The following is a 21,855-nucleotide window of genomic DNA, read 5'->3' as shown; positions in this document are numbered from 1 at the left end:
TCCACACTTAGGGATTCTGTGAATAGGACCCCCAAAACTGTAGTGGTTCAAGAAGTGATCTCAGCACCATTTTCATCAAGGCAATTTGGGATAGGCAATAAGTGCTAGCCTAGCCAGTGATGTTCATATGCTGTGAATGAATTTTTAAAAAAAGACCTCAGTAAGTTCACTTTGCTCTTGCTGACTTTTAATTTTCCATTTTTAATTTTATTTATTTTCTCCATTTCAGTTTCTGATTATATAATATACCACTCCCTAGGGTGAGGCAACAGTATCTAGTTCTATCTAGGCTGGTTCCTCTCGGTTTTTGAGGAGTGCATAAAATGCAAAGATGCAAAGGACTTCCCAATATTTTCGCTCTATCTTCTCTTGATGTCTCCTCTGAATTCAGAACCTCAATGAAGCTTCTTCACTAATAGCAGCTCAGCATCTTTGCTGATGATCACCAGTAGCTTCTCATTGTGTCTAGATTATAGGGCGACGCACAATCTGCTAAATTATCAATAAGAAGTGTTGCACTAGGTTTTCAGTGAAGTTCCTATTCTCTGGTACATGGTTGCCAGTGTGGAAATAAAACTCTAAGCCTGAATAATTAAAATCCAAATGTTTTGCCAAATTAGCCTGTAATTTTAGGCTAATATCCCTCACCACATGGGTACAATCAAAAACATCATCACATAGTAAAGATTCCTTCAATGTGGTCATGTCCAGCTCTCACTGATGTTACTCACCTTTTATTCATGTGTTTACAAGATAATAGAGTTGATTGAATAAGTTAAGATCATTTTCCACTGACAGCGGAGGTGAGCAATTTGGAGTTATAGAGTTAGTTCTAACTGAAGCAATCAAAAAATGTATTGGGTTCAAATAAAGCAAATAAAGTTGAATCGGTCCCAAGATGATAAAGTACATTCTCTACAGGATACATTTAAGTCATCTTCAGAATGATGTAAGTTCAAGAAATGCTACCTTCTTTCCAACCTATCCTAGCAAAAGGATATTTGTCCCCCATCAAGAGTCAAATTCATAGCACTGGGCACATTGTATCCACAAGTATTAATTTGTCAATCCTATACCAAGAGGGATAGTGAATCAGAGAGAGAGAGACATTCGAAAATGTATCATTAAATCTACAACCTGCTCTACTTTAGGACATACACACCCATGATTGATAGGTTTACACAATTATTTAATTCCACCCATCAAATCTGCAACATGGTTTATAACTCAAAACACAACTTGGTGATCATGCAATGTTATCCAACCAGCAAGTTCCTCTTGGTCAATATTGTCTTCAGGACTTTGGAAGAAGTGGTGCAAGAAAAGCTAAGGTCTTTGCAAGAATTGAGTGCTATGAATTCTTCAGATCACCTTCATATATTCAGAAAATAATCTTATTGTAGCACTGTGAAAGATCTCAGATTAAGGTGACCATCTCCTCTCACAATGAATTGCTTAGGGCTGAGTGGAGGTAAGAAACAGTTTGAAAATAAGGGATAACTAATATAAGATGACCCAGGATGTCAGTGTTATTGCTAGAGTTGTGTGGAGTGAACAGGTTGAGTCATGTGAAGACTGGCTCAGCTCATCAATGATGCTGTCTAGGATCACATGAGCTAACAGCACACATTCTCCAGGCTGGCATGTAAAGTGAAATGCCAAAAGACTGGTGACAATTAGGAAAACCTACAACATGGGGAGTCACTGCATTCACAAGAGAAATATTTGAAGCAAAAACAGCAATTGCCGGAAAATCTCAGCAGGTCTGGCAGCATCTGTGGAGAGAAATCAGAGTTAGCATTTGTGATCCTTCTTCAGAACTGATGTCAGTTAAGAAAATAATGGTTTTTATACAGAAAATGAGGCAGGGGTTGGCTGGGGAAGAGTATACAACAGATGAAGGTCGAGACTAAAGAGAGAGAAAAATATTTGGACAGTCAAAGGAGTGGTTAAAGATCATTCTGAGGAGATGAATAGCTGTTAATGAGGACTATTAGTGACTGACAACGGGTAGTGGATGGTAACAGGCCATGTAATGATAAGGCCTTGTGTGTGGGGATGAGGAAAACATGGGAAAAGTTGCTCAAGCTCTAAAATTGCTGAACTCGATATTGAGTCTGCAATTTGAAAGGGAGAGGGTACAATCGGAAGTGACAATATTTCTGTTGAATAAAGGGAACTATGGAGCTACGAGGGAGGAGTTGGCCAAAGTTCAGTGGTATAATACCGTAGCAGGGATGACAGTGGAGGAACAATGGCGGATATTTCTGTGTATAATGCAGAAGATGCAGGATCAGTTCGTTCCAAAAAGGAAGAAAGATCCTAGGAGGAGGCAGGGATGGCCATGGCTGACGAGGGAAGTTAAGAAACATATAAAGTTAAAAGAGAAAAAATATAACATAGCAAAGATAAGTGGGAAAACGGAGGACTGGGAAGCTTTTAAAGAACAACAAAGGATTGCTAAGAAGGAAATACGCAGAGAAAAAATGAGGTACGAAGGTAAACTGGCCAAAAATATAAAAGAGGATAGTAAAAGCATTTTTAGGTATGTGAAAGGCATAAGAATGGTTAAGATAAAAATTGGGCCCTTGAAAACAGAAACAGGGGAATATATTACGGAGAACAAAGAAATGGCAGAAGAATTGAAATGGTACTTCAGATCTGTGTTCACTGGGGAAGACTCAAGCAATCTCCCTGAGGTAACAGTGGCTGAAGGACCTGAACTTAAGGGAATTTATATTTGCCAGCAATTGGTGTTGGAGACACTGTTAGGTCTGAAGATTGATAAGTTCCCGGGGCCTGATGGTCAACATCCCAGGGTACTGAAGAAGGTGGCTCTAGAAATCGTGGATGCGTTGGTGATTATTTTCCAGAGTTCGATAGATTCGGGATCAGTTCCTGAGGATTGGAGGGTGGCTAATGTTGTACCACTTTTTAAGAAAGGTGGAAGAGAGAAAGCAGGAAATTATAGACCAGTTAGTCTGACCTCAGTGGTGGGAAAGATGCTGGAGTCAATTATAGAGGATGAAATTACAACACATCTGGATAGCAGTAACAGGATAGGTCAGAGTCAGCATGGATTTATGAAGGGGAAATCATGCTTGACTAATCTGGAATTTTTCGAGGGTGTAACTCTGAAGATGGACGAGGGAGATCCAGTAGATGTAGTGTACCTGGACTTTCAGAAAGCTTTTGATAAAGTCCCACATAGGAGGTTAGTGAGCAAAATTAGGGCACATGGTATTGGGGGCAAAGTACTAACTTGGATTGAATGTTGGTTGGCTGATAGGAAACAAAGGGCGATGATAAACTGCTCCATTTCAGAATGGCAGGCAGTGACCAGTGGGGTACCGCAGGGATCAGTACTGGGACCGCAGCTTTTTACAATATATGTCAATGATATAGAAGATGGTATTAGTGATAACATTAGCAAATTTGCTGATGATACTAAGCTGGGTGGCAGGGTGAAATGTGAGGAGGATGTTAGGAGATTACAGGGTGACCTGGACAGGTTAGGTGAGTGGTTAGATGCATGGCAGATGCAGTTTAATGTGGATAAATGTATGGTTATCCACTTTTGTGGCAAGAACAGGAAGGCAGATTACTACCTAAATGGAATCAATTTAGGTAAATGGCAGTACAAAGAGATCTGGGTGTTCTTGTACACCTGTCAATGAAGGTAAGCATGCAGGTACAGCAGGTAGTGAAGAAGGCTAATAGCATGCTGGCCCTCATAACAAGAGGAATTGAGTATAGAAACAAAGAGGTTCTTCTGCAGCTGTACAGGGCCCTGATGAGACCGCACCTGGAGTACTGTATGCACTTCTGGTCTCCAAATGTGAGGAAAGATATTCTGGTTATTGAGGGAGTGCAGCGTAGGTTCACGAGGTCCATTCCTGAAATGGTGGGACTACCTTACTCTGAAAGACTAGAGCGACTGGGCTTGTATACCCTTGAGTTTAGAAGACTGAGAGGGGATCTGATTGAGAAGTATAAGATTATTAAAGGATTGGACAATTTGGAAACATGTTTCCGCTGATGGGTGAGTCCCAAACCAGAGGACACAGCTTAAAAATAAGGGGTAGACCATTTAGGACAGAGATGAGGAGAAACATCTTCATCCAGAGAGTGGTGGGTGTGTGGAATGCTCTGCCCCAGAGGGCACTGGAGGCCCAGTCTCTGGATTCATTTAAGAAAGAGTTGGATAGAGCTCTCAAAGATAGTGGAATCAAGTGTTATGGAGATAAGGCAGGAACAGGATGCTGATTAAGGATGATCAGCCATGATCATATTGAATGGTGGTGCAGACTCCTGCACCTATTGTCTATTGTCTATTGAGTCCAAAAGGCTGTAGAGTTCAAAGTGGAAAATGAGGTGCTGCTCTTCAAGCTTGTGCTTTGTTTCACTGCAGCACAACAGCAAACCTGAAACAGAGATGTCAGCCAGGGAATACAATGGTATGTTGAAGTGGCAAAAAACTGGAAGCTCAGGGTTTTTTTTTGCAAACAGAACATAGGTGTTCTGCGAAGCAGTCACCTGGTCTGCACTTTATTTCCTCAATGTAGAGGAGACCACATTCTGAGCAGCAAACACAATAGAATAGATTAAATGACATGCAGGTAAAGCATTGCTTCATCTGGAAAGTGTATTTGGGTCCTTCGGCACTGAGGGGGGAGGCAGTGATACATCTTCTGCACTTGCAGGGAAAGGTGACATGCAGATGTAGGGACATGTTGGGAGTGAAGGAGGATTGGACCAGGGTATCGAAAATTGGTCAGTCCTTGCGGAAAGTTGACAAGAGAGGGGAAGAGAATGTGTCTGGTGCTGGCATCCTGGTGGAAGTCGTGGAAATGGAAGTTAATGATCATCTGGATGTGGATGCTAGTAGGATGGTAGGTGAGGACAAAGCAGACCCAATCACTGTTGTGGGAGGGAAAAGTGGGGGTGAGGGCTGAAGTGTGGGAGATGGGTTGAACCCAACTAAGGGCCCTATAAATTAAGGTGCTGGGGAATGCTCAGTTGAGGAAAAAGGTCGGGCAACTTTCTGTGTGGAGTTTGCACATTCTCCCCTGTCTGCGTGGGTTTCCTCCGGGTGCTCCGGTTTCGTCCACAGTCAAAAATGTGCAGGTTAGGTAAATTGGCCATGCTAAATTGCCCATAGTGTAAGGTGCATTAGTCAGAGGGAAATGGGTCTGGGTGGGTTACTCTTCAGAGGGTCGGTGTGGACTTGTTGGGTCAAAGGGTCTGTTTCCACACTGTAGGAAATCTAATCTAATCTAATTTCAGAGACCCCCTTATCGAAGTTGGCATCATCAGAGTAGACATGATGGAAATGGAGGAAGTTGGAGAATGGAATAGAGACTATACAGGAAGCAAGCTGTGAAGACATATAATCAAAGTAATTGCTGGAGTCCATGGGTTTGTAGTAGATATTGGTGGCCAGCCTATCCCCAGAAATCGAAACAGAGATAAGGGTGAGAGCAGGGTGGACCAGAAAGAGAAACCAGATAAACTTTTCCAATTCCAGATGAGAGAGAGAGGCAGCACTGATGATTTCATTGATATACCAGAGAAAGACTTCTGGGTGGGAGCTGGAATCAGACTGGAACAAGGAATGTTCCACATACCCCTACAAAGAGATAAGCATAACTGGGGCCCATGAGGGTACACGTAGCTATCCCTTTGACCTGAAGAAAATGAGGGAAGTGAGAAGTTGTTCAGGGTGAGGATGAATGCCGCCAGGTGAAGGAGGGTGGTGCTTGATAGGGGCAGTTTAAGCCTCATATCTGGAAAGAAGCATCCAGCCCGAAGACCATCCTGGTGGGGGATGGACGTGTAAAGGAATTGCAAATCCATGTTAAAGAGGAGTCAGCTGGAGCCTGCAAACTGGAAATTCTGAAACTGATATAAAGTGTCAGAGGAATTGTAGGTGTAAGTGGGAGAGGACAGGATGAGGAGAGAAAAGATCGAAATGAAATAGGAAGAGATTAGTTCTGTGGGGCAGGAGCAGGCAGAAACAATGTGTCTGTCTGGGCAGACCTGTCTAAGGATTGTGAGAAGGAAGTAGAAGCGGGTTGTTTGGGGTTGGGAGACCATGAGCTTGGAGGTAGTGCAGGGGAGATCATCAGATGAAATAAGGTTAGTGACCATTGTGAATACAGTGGCCTGATGTTCCATGGTGGGGTCATGGCCCGGGGTTGATAGGAGGAAGTATCTGTGAGCTGGTGTTCAGCCTCTGCAACATAGGAGTCAGTACACAAGACGACAACAGCACCACTCTTGTTGGCAGGCTTAAATACAAAGTCAGTGTTGGATTTGAAATATTTGAAGCAACAGTGCAGAGGAGTTTTAATCCATAGCTAATTGATGTCCCAGGAGAGTTTGATGAGATAAAGTAAAGGGGCTTTAATCTAACCTATGCTGTATCTGTCCTGGGAGCAAACAGTGAGATAACATAGAGGAAGCTTCGCTCTGTATCTAACTCAAGCAGCACCTGCTCTAGACAACTGTGAAACTCACATTAATGACTGTGCAGAAATGGAATTAAATTTGAAGCAACAGTGCAGAGGAGTTTTAATCCATAGCTAATCGATGTCCCAGGAGAGTTTGATGAGATAACATAAAGGGGCTTTAATCTAACCTATGCTGTATCTGTCCTGGGAACAAACAGTGAGATAACATAGAGGGAGCTTTGCTCTGTATCTAACTCAAGCAGCACTTGCTCTAGACAACTATGAAACTCACAGTGATGAGTGTGCAGAAATGGAATTAATGCAAGTAGGTAGCACTGGATTAATTCTTGGAGGGAGTTTGAAACCAATGTGCTGAGCCTCCCTGGTACTGGAGAAAAGGTTTAGACATCAGAAAGGAGATGGCAGGGAATTTTAAAAACTGGTAAATTCAGAGTTACGCAACAGGATTAAAATCAAAGTCAAAAATTAGGTGATAAATGCATGTTCTAAGACCACAACTAGATTGTGGGACTATGTAGTTACATAACATGGTATTCAGCACGCATTAACAATTCATATTGACATCAAAAGCACCACAAAATAGCTAATTCCAGAAAAAGCAAATGAAAAGAGGCTGCTTAAAACTTTTGTATTTTCATGAGTGCCTTCTTGTAATTTGCACATTCTGTTCCAATTTTGCATTACTCTTCAACCATGCCTGCAGCTGTTTCTGGTTGCTTGGTGCCTGTATCTATAGAGTAGCCCATGCAAATGCTTCATACAAGGGAGAAGAAAAATGAGGAAGAAAATGTTGACTTCATTAACTGAAGCAATGCCGTACAGATGATGCAGTGGAGGCATGCTGGAATTATTTCTGGGAACTCACCATGGAGCTTTTAGGGAAAAACATCCTGCCCCAAACAGGTAAGGTCTTCCGTAAGTTGGGGGGGTGGTGGGGGTGGGGGGAGAAAGATAAAGAAAAGAATTAATTCAACAATCAAAAGAAAATGTATCTCAAATAAGGACCAATCTGAAGTAATATTTTGGTCATATTCTCATCTCATTGAGTCGCAATGAATAGGAAGAAGTGCAGGTACTGAAAAAGTGAAAATAATGCAGGAAATTGCACCTTTTTTTGGTCAGCAGATGATTTGACAGTCTCCAAACCAACTGAATGAGAAGTTCACACTGGGAGGGTTAATTCAAAATGTAATCCAGAGGTCAAGCTAATCCTCTGGGGACATAGGTTCAATCCCTGGCACCTGGTAGAATTTAAATTCAATTAATAAATCCAGAGTATAAAGTTGCTTTAGTAATAGTGACTATTAAATTATCATTGATTAGTATTTAGACAACTGTTTCACCAATGCTGATTACTGAAGGAAATCGGCTATCTTTACCCAGTCTGGCCTACATGTGACTCTCAATGCACAGAAAAATGTTCAACTTGTAACTGCTCTTTGAAGTGGCCAAGCAAGCCATTCATGATGAGCAATAAATGCTAGCCTTTCTGGAGGTGTCTTTGTCCAATCAAAAAAATGAAAAAAAAATGACTAGGCCCTTTTGTCACGACTCACAGACCACACTTGAAATGTTCATGGTTACTTTCAATTTCCAGACATGAATTTTCTACTTTTATTTCATTAAAATCTGTTTCCGTTACCACACCATTGGTTTACAATTTTAAAAATGAAAAGTATACACCATGTACAAGATAATGATTCACCTTTGGATATGTCATGTTGTTTACATTTCCAAGTGCACTGTAAACTGAGCCTGTCACAGAAGAAATAGTATCTGAGAGTAGTACAAGCTGTGTTGTTGATCGAGAAGTCAGTGTACAGAGAGTCCAATAGTCTGTTCTCATGATGGTGATGTCAGTGTTTGTATAAAGTTTGAATTTCTGATGAGTGCAGCAATGGTAGAAATTCAATGTACTCCTGTATACAAACATTATATAATGTATAGAGATTGTTTTGTGATTATATTGGATCTCTATAAATGACTCAGTATTGTGACCTATTATCAAAAAGTTCCAGAGGAAGGCAACTGGAAGACATCTAATAAATGGAGAAAATGTCAGAAAGCTACAGCACAAAGGGGCTTTGGGGTACTTGTGCACAAAACACAGAAAGCTAGCTCGCAGGTATAGCAAGTAATCAGTAAGACTAAAGAATGTTAGTCCTTATTTCAAGAGTGTGGATGTACCAGAATAGGGAAATCTGACTGCAACTGTACAAGGGCTTGGTGAGAGCACATCTGGAGTATTGGGAGCAGGTTTGCTCACTTTATTTAAGGAAATATATTTCATTGGAGATGATTTACAGACAGTTCTCAAGAATGAGCCCTGGTATGGAAGGATTTGTCTTATGAGCAAAGACTAAACAGATCAATGGAAATTAGGAGAATGTGAGGTGATCTCCTTGAAACATGTAGGATTCTTAAAGGGCTTGACAGGGTAAACGCGAAGAGGATGTTTCCTCTCATGGGAGCTTCTAAAGGGGTAGCATTTTAATACTGAAATGAGGAGGAATTTCTTCTCTCAGAGTGTTGTGAGTCAATAGACAATAGACAATAGGTGCAGGAGTAGGCCATTCTGCCCTTCGAGTCTGCGCCACCATTCATTATGATCATCCTCAATCAGTATCCAGTTCCTGCCTTATAACCCTTGATTCCACTATCCTTGAGAGCTCTATCCAACTCTTTCTTAAATGAATCCAGAGACTGGGCCTCCACTGCCTTCTGGGGCAGAGCATTCCACACAGCCACCACTCTCTGGGTGAAGACGTTTTTCCTCATCTCTGTCCTAAATGGTCTACCCCTTATTTTTAAACTGTGTACCCTGGTTCGGGACTCATCTATCAGCGGAAACATGTTTCCTGCCTCCAGAGTGTCCAATCCTTTAATAATCTTATACGTCTCAATCAGATCCCCTCTCAGTCTTCTAAACTCAAGGGTATACAAACCCAGTCGCTCTAATCTTTCAACATAAGATAGTCCCGCCATTTCAGGAATTGACCTCGTGAACCTACGCTGCACTCCCTCAATATCCAGAGTGTCTTTCCTCAAATTTGGAGACCAGAACTGCACACAGTACTCCAGGTGCGGTCTCACCAGGGCCCTGTACAGCTGCAGGAGAACCTCTTTGCTTCTGTCTTAATCCCTCTTGGAATGAAGGCCAGCATGCTATTAGGCTTCTTCACTACCTGCTGTACCTGCATGCTTGCCTTCACTGACTGGTGTACAAGAACACCCAGATCTCTTTGTACTGCTCCTTTACCTAACTTGACTCCATTTGGGTAGTAATCTGTCTTCCTGTTCTTGCCATCAAAGTGGATAACCATACATTTATCCACATTAAACTGCATCTGCCATGGGTCTGTCCACTCACCTAACCTGTCCAGGTCACCCTGTAATCTCCTAACATCCTCCTCACATTTCACCCTGCCACCCAGCTTTGTATCATCAGCAAATTTGCTAATGTTACTATTAATACCATCTTCCAAATCATTAATATATATTGTAAAAAGCTGCGGTCCCAGCACTGTTCCCTGCGGTTCCCCACTGGCCATTCCAAAAGGGAGCCATTTATCACTACTCTTTGTTTCCTATCAGCCAACCAATTTTCAATCCAAGCCAGTACTTTTCCCCCAATACCTTGCGCCCTAATTTTGCTCACTAACCTCCTATGTGGGACTTTATCAAAGGCTTTCTGAAAGTCCAGGTACACTACATCTACTGGATCTCCCTCGTCCATCTTCAGAGTTACACCCTCAAAAAATTCAAGAAGATTAGTCAAGCATGATTTCCCCTTCATAAATCCATGCTGACTTTGTCCTATCCTGTTACTACTATCCAGATGTGCCATAATTTCATCCTTTATAATAGACTCCAGCATCTTTCCCACCACTGAGGTCAGACTAACTGGTCTATAATTTCCTGCTTTCTCTCTCCCACCTTTCTTAAAAAGTGGTATAACATTAGTCACCCTCCAATCCTCAGGAACCGACCCTGAATCTATCAAACTCTGGAAAATAATCACCAACGCATTCACGATTTCCCGAGCCACCTCCTTCAGTACCCTGGGGAGTAGACCATCAGGCCCCGGAGACTTATCAACCTTCAGACCGAACAGTCTCTCCAACACCAAATCCTTGCAAATATAGATTCCCTTAAGTTCAGGTCCTTCAGCCACTGTTACCTCGGAGATTGCTTGTGTCTTCCCCAGTGAACACAGATCTGAAGTACCCATTTAATTCTTCTGCCATTTCTTTGTTCCCCGTAATATATTCCCCTGTTTCTGTCTTCAAGGGCCCAATTTTTGTCTTAACCATTTTTTCCCTTTCACATACCTAAAAAAGCTTTTACTATCCTCCTTTATATTTTTGGCCATTTTACCTTCATACCTCATTTTTTCTCTGCATATTTCCTTTTTAGTAATCCTCTGTTGTCCTTTAAAAGTTTCCCTGTCCTCCATTTTCCCACTCATCTTTGCTATGTTATACTTTTTCTCTTTTGACTTTATATGCTTCTTAACTTCCCTCGTCAGCCACGGCCACCCCTGCCTCCTCATAGGATCTTTCTTCCTTTTTGGAGTCTTTGGATCTCCTTGTCACAGAAAGCAATGGAGGCATAAACATACATGTAGAAAGTAGGAACAGGAATAGGCCATTCAACCTGATGAGTCTGCTCTGCCATTCAAAATGGTCATGTGTGATCATCAAGCTCAATATCCAAAGCCTGTGCTCCCACCACAGCCCTTTATCCCTTCAGCCACAAACTAAATCTACTTCCTTCTTGAAAGCAATAATGTTTTAGATTCAACCACTTTCTGTGGTAGTGAATTCTACAGGCTCATCACTCTGTGTAAAGAAATCTCTCCTCATCGCAATCCTAAAATACTTACTCCACATTTACTCCATCATCCCTGTTCTGGATTCCCTCACCGATTGGGAACATGCTTCCTGCATCTAACCTGTTTAGTTCTGTTAGAATTCTATGAGATGCCCCTTCAATCTTCTAAACTCCAGTGAATAGTGAAGTAACTCCACAGAGGCCAGTATCCTGTCAACAAGTCACCCTTTATTTACATGCGTATAGTACTTGACACTGATCTGCCTTCCTCAGGGCCAGCTCTCAGAGTAAACAGAACCTCTGATACTCCTGTTTTTTATCTGTCAGCCTGGACTCCCTGACTGGACCACGGAACTCATATTCTATGAGGTCCACCTGGCCGATCTTGTTACAATCGCGACAAATACAATACTAACTGACCCAATCTGTCCCATATCGGTCTTGTCTTGCCACAAATCTTCACTGCACTTCCTCTCTTGCAAAAACATCCTTCCTCAGACCTAGAATATTCTAGATGTGGTTTCACAAATGCCCTGTGTAATTGCAACAAGACATTCTTGTTCCTATAATCGAATCCTCTCATTATGAAAGCCAATATGTAATTTGTCTTCTTTACTGCCCAGTGTACCTGCATGTTTTTAGCAACTGGTGCACAAGAACTCCCAGATCTCATTGCACATGTTCCTTTTAGGGTGAAAGGGAAGGCTGGTAGGTATAAGAAATGCTGGATGACTAAAGAAATTGAGGGTTTGGTTAAGAAAAAGAAGGAAGCATATGTAAGGTATAGACAGGATAGGTCGAGTGAATCCTTAGAAGTGTATAAAGGAAGTAGGAGTATACTTAAGGGGGAAATCAGGAGGGCAAAAAGGGGACATGAGATAGCTTTGGCAAATAGAATTAAAGAGAATCCAAAGAGTTTTTACAAATACATTAAGGACAAAAGGGTAACTAGGGAGAAAATAGGGCCCCTCAAAGATCAGCAAGGCGACCTTTGTATGGAGCCGCAGAAAATGGGGGAGATACTAGATGAGTATTTTGCATCAGTATTTATTGTGGAAAAGGATATGGAAGATATAGACTGTAGGAAAATAGATGGTGACATCTTGCAAAATGTCCAGATTACGAGGAGGAAGTGCTGGATGTCTTGAAATAGGTAAAGGTGGATAAATCCCCAGGACCTGATCAGGTGTACCCTAGAACTCCGTGGAAAGCTAGGGAAGTGACTGCTGGGCCTCTTGCTGAGATATTTGTATCATCAATAGTCACAGGTGAGGTGCCGGAAGACTGGAGGTTGGCTAACATGATGCCACTGTTTAAGAAAGGTGGTAAGGACAAGCCAGTGAACTACAGACCAATGAACCTGACCTCAGTGGTGGGCAAGTTGTTGGAGGGAATCCTGAGGGACAGGATGTACATGTATTTGGAAAAGCAAGGACTGATTAGGGAAAGTCAACACGGCTTTGAGCGTGGGAAATCATGTCTCACAAACTTGATTGAGTTTTTTGAAGTAACAAAGAAGATTGATGAGAGCAGAGTAGCAGATGTAATCTATATGGACTTCAGTAAGGTGTTCGACAAAGTTCCCCATGGGAGACTCATTGGCAAGGTTAGATCTCACACAATATGGGGGAACTAGCCATTTGATACAGAACTGGCTCAAAGGTAGAAGGCAGAGGGTGTTGGTGGAGGTTTGTTTTTCAGACTGGAGGCCTGTGATCAGTGGAGTGTCACAAGGATCAGTGCCGGGTCCTCTACTTTTTGTCATTTACATAAATGTTTTGGATGCGACCCCATAAGAAGTACAATTAGTAAGTTTGCAGATGACACCAAAATTGGAGATGTAGTGGACAGTGAAGATGGTTACCTCAGATTACATCAGGATCTGGACAAGATGGGCCAATGGGCTGAGAAATGGCACATGGAGTTTCAGATAAATGCAAGGTGCTGCATTTTGGGAAAGCAAATCTTAGCAGGGCTTATGCACTTAATGGTAAGGTCCTAGGAAGTGTTGCTGAACAAAGAGACCTTTGAGTGCAGGTTCACAGCTCCTTGAAAGTGGAGTCGCAAGTCGAAAGGATAGTGAAGAAGGCATTTGATATGTTTTCCTTTATTGGTCAGAGTATTGAGTGCAGGAGTTGGGAGGTCATGTTGAGGCTATACAGGGCATTGGTTATGCCACTGTTGGAATATTGCATGCAATTCTGGTCTCCTTCCTATGGGAAAGATGTTGTGAAACTTGAAAGGATTCAGAAAAGATTTACAAAGATGTTGCCAGGGTTGGAGAATTTGAGCTACAGGGAGAGGCTGAACAGACTGGGGCTGCTTCCCTGGAGCATCGGAGGCTGAGGGGTGACCTAATAAAGGTTTACAAAATTATGAGGGGGATGGGTAGGGTAAATAGGCAAAGTCTTTTCCCTGGGGTCGGGGAGTCCAGAACTAGAGGGCATAGGTTTAGGGTGAGAGGGGAAAGATATAAAAGAGACCTATGGAGCAACATTTTCACGCAGAAGGTTGTACGTGTATGGAATGAGCTGCCAAAGGAAGTGGTGGAGGCTGATACAATTGCAACATTTTAGAGGTATTTGGATGGGTATATGAATAGCAAGGGTTTGGAGGGATATGGGCCGGGTGCTGGCAGGTGGGACTAGATTGGGTTGGGATATCTGGTCGGCATGGACGGGTTGGACCAAAAGGTCTGTTTCCGTGCTGTACATCTCTATTACTCTATGATTCTATTCCCCTCTTTCAATTTGCAGCCATTCAAACAATAATCTGCCTTCTTATTTTTCCTTCCAAAGTGGATAACCTCATATTTATCCACATTATAGTACATCTTCTACGCATTAGCTGGCTCACTCAGCCTGTCCAAATCATGCTGCAACATCTCTGCATCTTCCTCACAACACATTCTTTCACCCAGATTTGTGTCATTTGTACATTTTGAGATGTTCCATTCCAGTTTCCTCATCTAAATCATCAACATATACTGAGAACAGTTGGGGTCCTAGGACTGATCTCTATGGTATCCCACTAGTGGCTGCAAGTCTTTCAGCAAAAGCCCTATTCATTCCTACTCATTGTTTATTTTCCGCTGACCAGTTTTCTATTCATGTCAATACACTACACCCAATCCCATTCACTTTAATTTTACACATTAATCACTTACATGGGACTTTGTTGAAAGCCTTATAAAAGTCAAAATAAACCACATCGCTGGTTCCCCATGATCAACTCTTCCAATTACATCCTCAAAGGATTCCAGGAAGTTTGTCAAGCATGATGTAGATCCATGCTATCTATGTGTCTGGTTCTACCACTGTTTTCTAAGTACTCTGGTATAAAATCCTTGATGATTGACTGTTAAGAAACATATCAGCTATCATTGACTGTCAGAGCAGACTCAATCACGCAATTGACCTAATTCTGCTTCTATGAATGACTGTCTTATGTTCTAATTGAGTAAGAAATGGAAAGACTTTTTTTACTCATAGGGTTGTTAGGATTTTGAATGCGCTGCTTGGAAGAGTGGTGGAGATGGATTCAACAGGAGGTTTCAAAAGAAGCTTGATATGTATGTGATGAATTTAGAGGTTTATGGAGATAAACCTGGATAATGGGACTACTTGGGTAGCTTTTTCTGGATCTGGTACAGATACAATGAACCAAATGACCTCCTTCTGCACTGTAAAACACTATGATTCTATTAGTTGTCACCAACTTTTTTCTCTTTACACACGTATAGAATGTTTTACAGACAGATCTTATCTTCCCCACATGCTTACTCTTCTACCCTATTTTCCATTTCTTAATCATCGCCTGGTCCTCCTTTGTTGACTTCTAAACTGTTCTCAAGCCTGAAATCGACTGCTTTTTCTTGCCAATTTGTATGCCTCTTTTTTGCATCTAATACTATCACTAACTTACTTCATAAGCTATGGTTTGACCACCGTTCTCTTTGTACTCCTGTGCTAGACAAGAATAAACAATTTTTGTACTTCACCCATTTGCTCTTTGAATGTTTGCCATTACCTATCCACTATCATTCCTTTCAGTAACATTTCCCAATCCTTCATAATCAACTCATGCCTCATACTATCATTGTTTCCCTTACTAAGATTCAGGACCCTAGTCACAGAGACAACTTCCTGACTTTTCATCTTCATGAAGAATTTTGTCAGAATCTTTCAGCATATTTAAGGCTGAGATGGATAGGTTCTTGATCAGCATGGAAATAAGAGCTACGGGGAAAAGACAGGAAAGCAGATGTGAGGAATATCCGAATGAACGGTAGAACAGGCTTGAAGGGCCGACAACCTATGTTTGCTCTTATTTCCTATGGTCTTATTGTATTATATATTGGATTCTGCAACAATTGTACAGCTGGAATCATTAATATTATGAATGCAGTCGACAATGAAAAACTTCTTATCCTGTCCAAAAAAGAAAATCTCTGAAGTATTTTGGCCAGGCTGCAAGCTCAAATGTTATGCCAAACTACTTTTTTATTTAAAAGGCCTTTCCCTCAGTTTCTTTGGCTTGAGTCTGGCTTCTCCACAAAACTACTACAAAAACACTGCTACATTGATCCTTTTAAAGAAGTTTAAACTGTTTTCTTGACAGGATATTTCCAAAGTGAATGTGAAATCAAAATGTAAAAAACATCATGGTTAGTAAAACTTAAAGACTTTAAAATGTTATTGGGGGATTTGTGAGTTCTTTTTATAGTGGAGACTGGGTGAATGGGTTGGGGAGTGACTAGAGAAATAGGTGATGTGAGATCAAAGAATTGGGGGTGAGGTTTAAGGGTCCTCTTATTCATCTCCAGAAATGGGTGACATACTTGAACTGAACCAAGATTTTTAATATAGCCCACTTTGTCTCATAATTCAGATAGGAGAAAGTGAGGTCTGCAGATGCTGGAGATCAGAGCTGAAAAATGTGCTGCTGGAAAAGCGCAGCAGGTCAGGCAGCATCCAAGGAGTAGGAGAATCGACGTTTCGGGCATAAGCCCTTCTTCAGGAATCTTTTGCTTCAGGGCAGAGGAGATGACCTGGAGGGTGCAGTGAGAGAGGGACTCACTGAAATCCTTGTAGAGAGAGGAAGAGAGCTTCTTCAAGGAAGGCATCCTTGCAAGAGGATTCGCAGAAGGTTAAAATCAACTAGGAGAAAGTGAGGACTGCAGATGCTGGAGATCAGAGCTGAAAAATGTGTTGTTGGAAAAGCGCAGCAGGTCAGGCAGCATCCAAGAAGCTGGACAATCGACGTTTCGGGCATAAGCCTGAAGAAGGGCTGATGCCCATAATTCAGATACCATATTTGAAAACTACCAGCAAAGAGACAGGATTGTGATGTTGACAAATTTCCTGATTCTGAATACCTACATCAAAAATAAAAAAATGGCCTGAATTGTCTGAACTGAGAAGCAAGCTTGCAGGGCTGTATGGTCCACTTATGTTCCTATTTCTCATGTTCCTCAGCAATCAAAAAAATTAAGTAACGACTGTTGGTTAAAAACCAAGATGCATAATCAAATAACACCCCTTAAATATGAACATTGCGCTTGTAAAAATCAGCTTCAAGTGATTCTTAGGCAAGGCTCTAATCTTATGTTCACTTGACAATTATAAACTATTCAAGCTTAACAATTCTGGTTTATGATGTTTGCTAATGTGTTCAATTCAATTATTATCCTAGAATAACTCCAGGGTATCTATTATTTTTTTTTAATCAAAAGGTAACAATTAACTTTCAAACCTGATAGTGAGGAAGTTGAATCATTAACTTTTACCAAGTTTCGCATCAGCTTGCACTTGTCACAAGTTTTATTACAGTGGGCAAAGCACATGGTCAGACACAAGTAAGGGACTTAATCTTATCGTGGAAGATCATAGAATCCCAACAGTGTGGAAGCAATCCATTCAGCCCATGAAGTCCACACCGACTTTCCGAAGAGCAGCCCACCCTCTTAACCTAACCCTGTTACTCTGCATTTCCCATGGCTGACCCACCCAGCATGTACATCCCTGGATGCTATGGGCTATTCAGCATGGCCAATCCACCCAGCATGCACATCTCTGGACTGTATGAGGAAGCCAGAGCACCCAGAGGAAACCCACGCAGACACAAGGAGAACGTGCAAACTTCACGAGGTTGGAATTGAACCCGAGTTCCTGACACTGTGAGGCAGTAGTGCTAATCACTGAGCCACTGTGCAGTTTGATCTTTATGGTGCGCATCCACCAACTATGCCACTCCAATTGTTGGGGAAACTGGGGAACTTTTGTGTGATGGCGCAAATGTGTCAGGTAATAAAGTAACAGCATCAAAATTAAGCTATTAACAATGGGACCCCTCCTTCTATTTTCCTAAATCTACATTTTCGTAGGCAAAATGCAAAAATATTTATGTAAACAATTAATTCTCCTCAGAGAAACTAGCTAGATATGGACTCTATCCCAAATATGGACAGGAATCCAATTAACAGGTGAAACATGTCTGTTCAAAATTTGTTGAGAATATTAAGTGACAGCCTTTGCATTAGTCCGAGTGGCAGTAATTCTTAGTGGATGTAATTTTTAACCAAAATACGATTATGAAACATCAGCATTAAATATAACATTTTCTGTCAATAATTCATCTGTCCCTGACCATTGAAGTTTATTATTTACTTAAGTCAGTTTCTGTCTTGGGGTTAACCCATATTTGGAAAACTAAGGGTTGCCAGGATACAAGAATCTACTAACCAAATCTTCACTTTCTGATGCTGCCTCATACGAAGTTCTCTGCTGCAAATGTACAGCACGGTGCAGTACGGTGGCTCAGTGGTTAGCACCGCTGCCTCACAGCACCAGGAACCTGGATTTGATTCCAGCCCTTGGGCGACTGTCTGTGTGGAGTTTGTACATTATCCCCGTGTCTGTATGGGTTTCCTCCACAATCCAAAGATGTACAGGTTAGGTGGATTGGCCAGGCTAAATTGCCGATAGTGTTCAGGAATGTGTAGATCAGGGATAAATGTAGGGGAATGGGTCTGGGTGGGTTACTCTTCGGAGGGTTGGTGTGGACTTGTTGGGCCAAATGGCCTGTTTTCACACTGTAGGGATTCTATGATTATGGATTTTTGGCTCAGGGCAAATTGTATTGAGTTTTTGGAAGCATTTCCATCGTAAGGCCAAGCAGTATTTCTGACTATGTCTTACCTTGACAACCTATCCCATTCATTTGGAGACCCTTGCATTTGATTGTAGCCCCATTTTACCAGGTGGGGCTCTGAGAATGATTTGTCTCTCAGCAGATACCTGCTGAACAACCAGAATCAGTGGCCCACCATCTTTTTAAAATTAGCTGAGCCCTTCATTTACAACTCCATCCTGCCAGTCCCCTCTAACCTTTGGAAGTTGATGCCAAGGAGGATCAAGTTGCATCTGGCAAGAAGACTCTTAGCATATCTGGCTCATCTGACACAAAAGCCCCACCCAAGTGAATCACCAGGGCAGATAGGCTCCACTGCTGAGCAGGATCCCTAAATCCCTTTTTTTAAAACCAAGAGTACACTAAGATATTGTGGGAAGAAGGAGAAGAAATACGCTTATCAAATAACCTTTGGTCACACAGATTTGACATTACGTTGTACATTATCTGGCAGTTTTCTAAATGGCACTGCATGGACTTTACATCTGGTTGTTTGTCTCCCATTGCAGCACCAAAAGTAATTGTGTCAGCATTTTGTGTAATTTCATGGCCACACAGGCTGTACCATGGATTAATGTCTGTTTTTCAGCCTACAATAGCATCTGGAAGCAGGAAGAACAAGGCATTTGCAGGGCAATCCGTTCTGCTGAGACCATTGCCCCTTGTTCTACAACATCCTTATTCTTCCCCTGGTCTTTGTGTCATAAATGCTAGTGTGAATTAGGTGGTAATGATGTCTGGAGTATAGAGTTGTACAATAAACAAGTGCAAAAGCATTTGGAGGGCCAGAGTTTAGGGATTCTACAGTACAATGCTTAGGTCTGTGTAATGATGTTTTCCATTAAAACCCTCACATTGGTCAGTATTGAAGACCCCTCCGTCACAGGTTGAGTTACTTGTCAACTTCCCCACTCCAAGTGCTGTTACAGCTATTTTCTTCCCCATTTTGAAGGGATCACCCAATTGAATCACTTTGGATTTCCAGAACAATGGAAGGCAATAGTGAGTGCTCTTCACCAGCAGCTTCCAGACTCTGGCTAGAAGTGTCAGTGAGACCTCAAATATCCAAATCCCTTTTTTAGTACCTCTTCCCATAAGCCTAATTGGCTTTGCTCCCAACCCATCCACATGAGACTGCACTTGTCCATCTTTACTAATCAGCCCCTGGTATAATAGCTGACCATGTCAAATGTGACCAGGTCACTCACTGTTCCCCTCTTGGAGCCAGAGTGCTCATGGTCATGGAATAACACCCTCCCACATGACTCCATTTCCACCCCTGCTGTACCATTCCCCCTATTCAGATACTGTTGTGTGAGACTGATATAGTGCACTGATGTAAAGCAATAGCTAACTATTTAGCCCACTATTTCTGTGCAGTTTTCTGAACATGTTGACTTTGTGCCAAAATCTTGCTTATTACCCATAATCCTTCTCATTTTTTCTACTTAAATGATCATCCAAAACCCTTCTGAATATCTCAGTTGAACCTGCCTCCACCACACTTCCAGGCATTGCAGTCCAAATCTGAGCCATTTGCTGTGCGAAAAGACTTTTCTCATCCCATATGAGCTTGTTTTGTGGGATATCTTAATATTGCACCATAGTTCTCAACCCTTGTATCCGTGTGAATAATATGTTTCCAACTACTATGGATTTTAGCAATGTCTATTAAATCTACCCACAATCATCTCCTCTCCAAGGAAAACAATCCCAACTTCCCAAATCTATCCTCAATTGAAGTTTACATCCTTGGTATCAGTCCCACGAACATTTTCTGCACACCCTCTAATGCATTAAATGTTTCATAAAGTGTGGCACCCAGAACTGTACACAACACTCCAGCTGAGATCTAACCAGTGTAAGTTCAGCATAACCTCACAGCTGCTGTATTCGACATTCCTATGACTAAAGTCTAGAACACTACTTTTATTAAAAGCTCTCTCTACTTGACCTGCCACCTTTAATGACTTATGCATTTGTACATCCACATTCCTCTGCTGTCTTTAGGAATAGTAGCCTTTATTTTATGTTGTCCCTCTTTTTTTTGAACCAAAGTGTTTTACCTCACAGTTCACAGTATTGAACTTCATCTACCAACTCCATTAACGTGTCAATGTCTTCTTGAATTTCTGTATTGTCTATAATACATAACAAGGATAATCTCTATTATGCTATGGTGACACTACCTCACTGCTGAATGGAATAAACTTCAAACAGATCTAGCAATTCAGGACTGCATATCCATGAGATGCAATGGGGAATAAGCTGCAGCAGAATTGTTTTCAAACATAATCTGTAACTTCATAGCCTGGCACAAACTCCACTCTACCATTACCAGCAGGCCAGGGATCAGTCTCACACTCCGGCCTATCACCCTCACCTTGTCGAATTCTCTATTCCTGAGATGCTGCCTGGCCTGCTGTGCTTTGACCAGCAACACATTTGCAGGCCAGGGATCAATCCTAGCTCAATGAAATGGGCAGGAGGATATGAGAGACAGAAACATAATAGAGAAATATAAACTATGTCACAACAGAACATCTCAGACCTAAACTCAGCAGTTCTGCTACATTCAATTGTGCATGAGGCTAGACAATTAATACATCAGTGGTGGATGAGTCTTCACAATCATCCCAATTTTTAATGATGGAGGACCCCAGCATATCAGTGCAAAACAAAAGGCTAAAGTATTTGCAACCATTTTCAGTCAGAAGATCCTGGTCTCATCCTGAGGTGTCCAGGATCACAAATATCAGTCTTCAGCCAATTTGGTTTACTCCATATGATATCAAGAAAAGGCTGAACTTACTTTAGGTCACAACTGCTCTGAGTTTTGGCAACATTCCAACAATAGGACAGATGATGTACTCCAAAGCTAACCGTGCACTTCCCAAAATGTTCAACTTAGTTGGAACTAGGTACGTCCGGGTAAGTCTAGTCCACAAAAAGCATGACAAATCTACAAGTCTATGTTCAGACTAAACTGCACAGCCATGTTCCACACATGCTGATTGTCAATCGACAATAGACAATTGGTGCAGGAGTAGGCCATTCAGCCCTTCGAGCCTGCACCGCCATTCAATGTGATCGTGGCTGATCATTCCTAATTAGTATCCTCTTCCTGCCTTATCTCCACAACCCTTGATTCTACTATCTTTGAGAGCTCTATCCAACTCTTTCTTAAATGAATCCAGAGACTGGGCCTCCACTGCCCTCTGGGGCAGAGCATTCCACACAGCCACCACTCTCTGGGTGAAGAAGTTTCTCCTCATCTCTCTCCTAAATGGTCTACCCCGTATTTTTAAGCTGTGTCCCTCTGGTTTGACACTCACCCATCAGCAGAAACATGTTTCCT

The 21,855-nt window shown here is 41.9% G+C and overlaps 1 protein-coding gene across 2 annotated transcripts in view; it reads right to left on the bottom strand.

The window, feature by feature from the left end:
• Positions 1–21,855, bottom strand: part of bcas3 (BCAS3 microtubule associated cell migration factor) — a 1,146,863-nt gene that overhangs the window by 543,166 nt on the left and 581,842 nt on the right. The window lies entirely within an intron of this gene.

This window comes from Hemiscyllium ocellatum, chromosome 31, assembly GCF_020745735.1.
Source record: "Hemiscyllium ocellatum isolate sHemOce1 chromosome 31, sHemOce1.pat.X.cur, whole genome shotgun sequence".
NCBI classification, from domain to species: Eukaryota; Metazoa; Chordata; class Chondrichthyes; order Orectolobiformes; family Hemiscylliidae; genus Hemiscyllium; species Hemiscyllium ocellatum.
The sequence above is the reverse complement of the archived record's forward strand: the minus strand, read 5'-3'. Positions and strand labels throughout refer to the sequence as shown.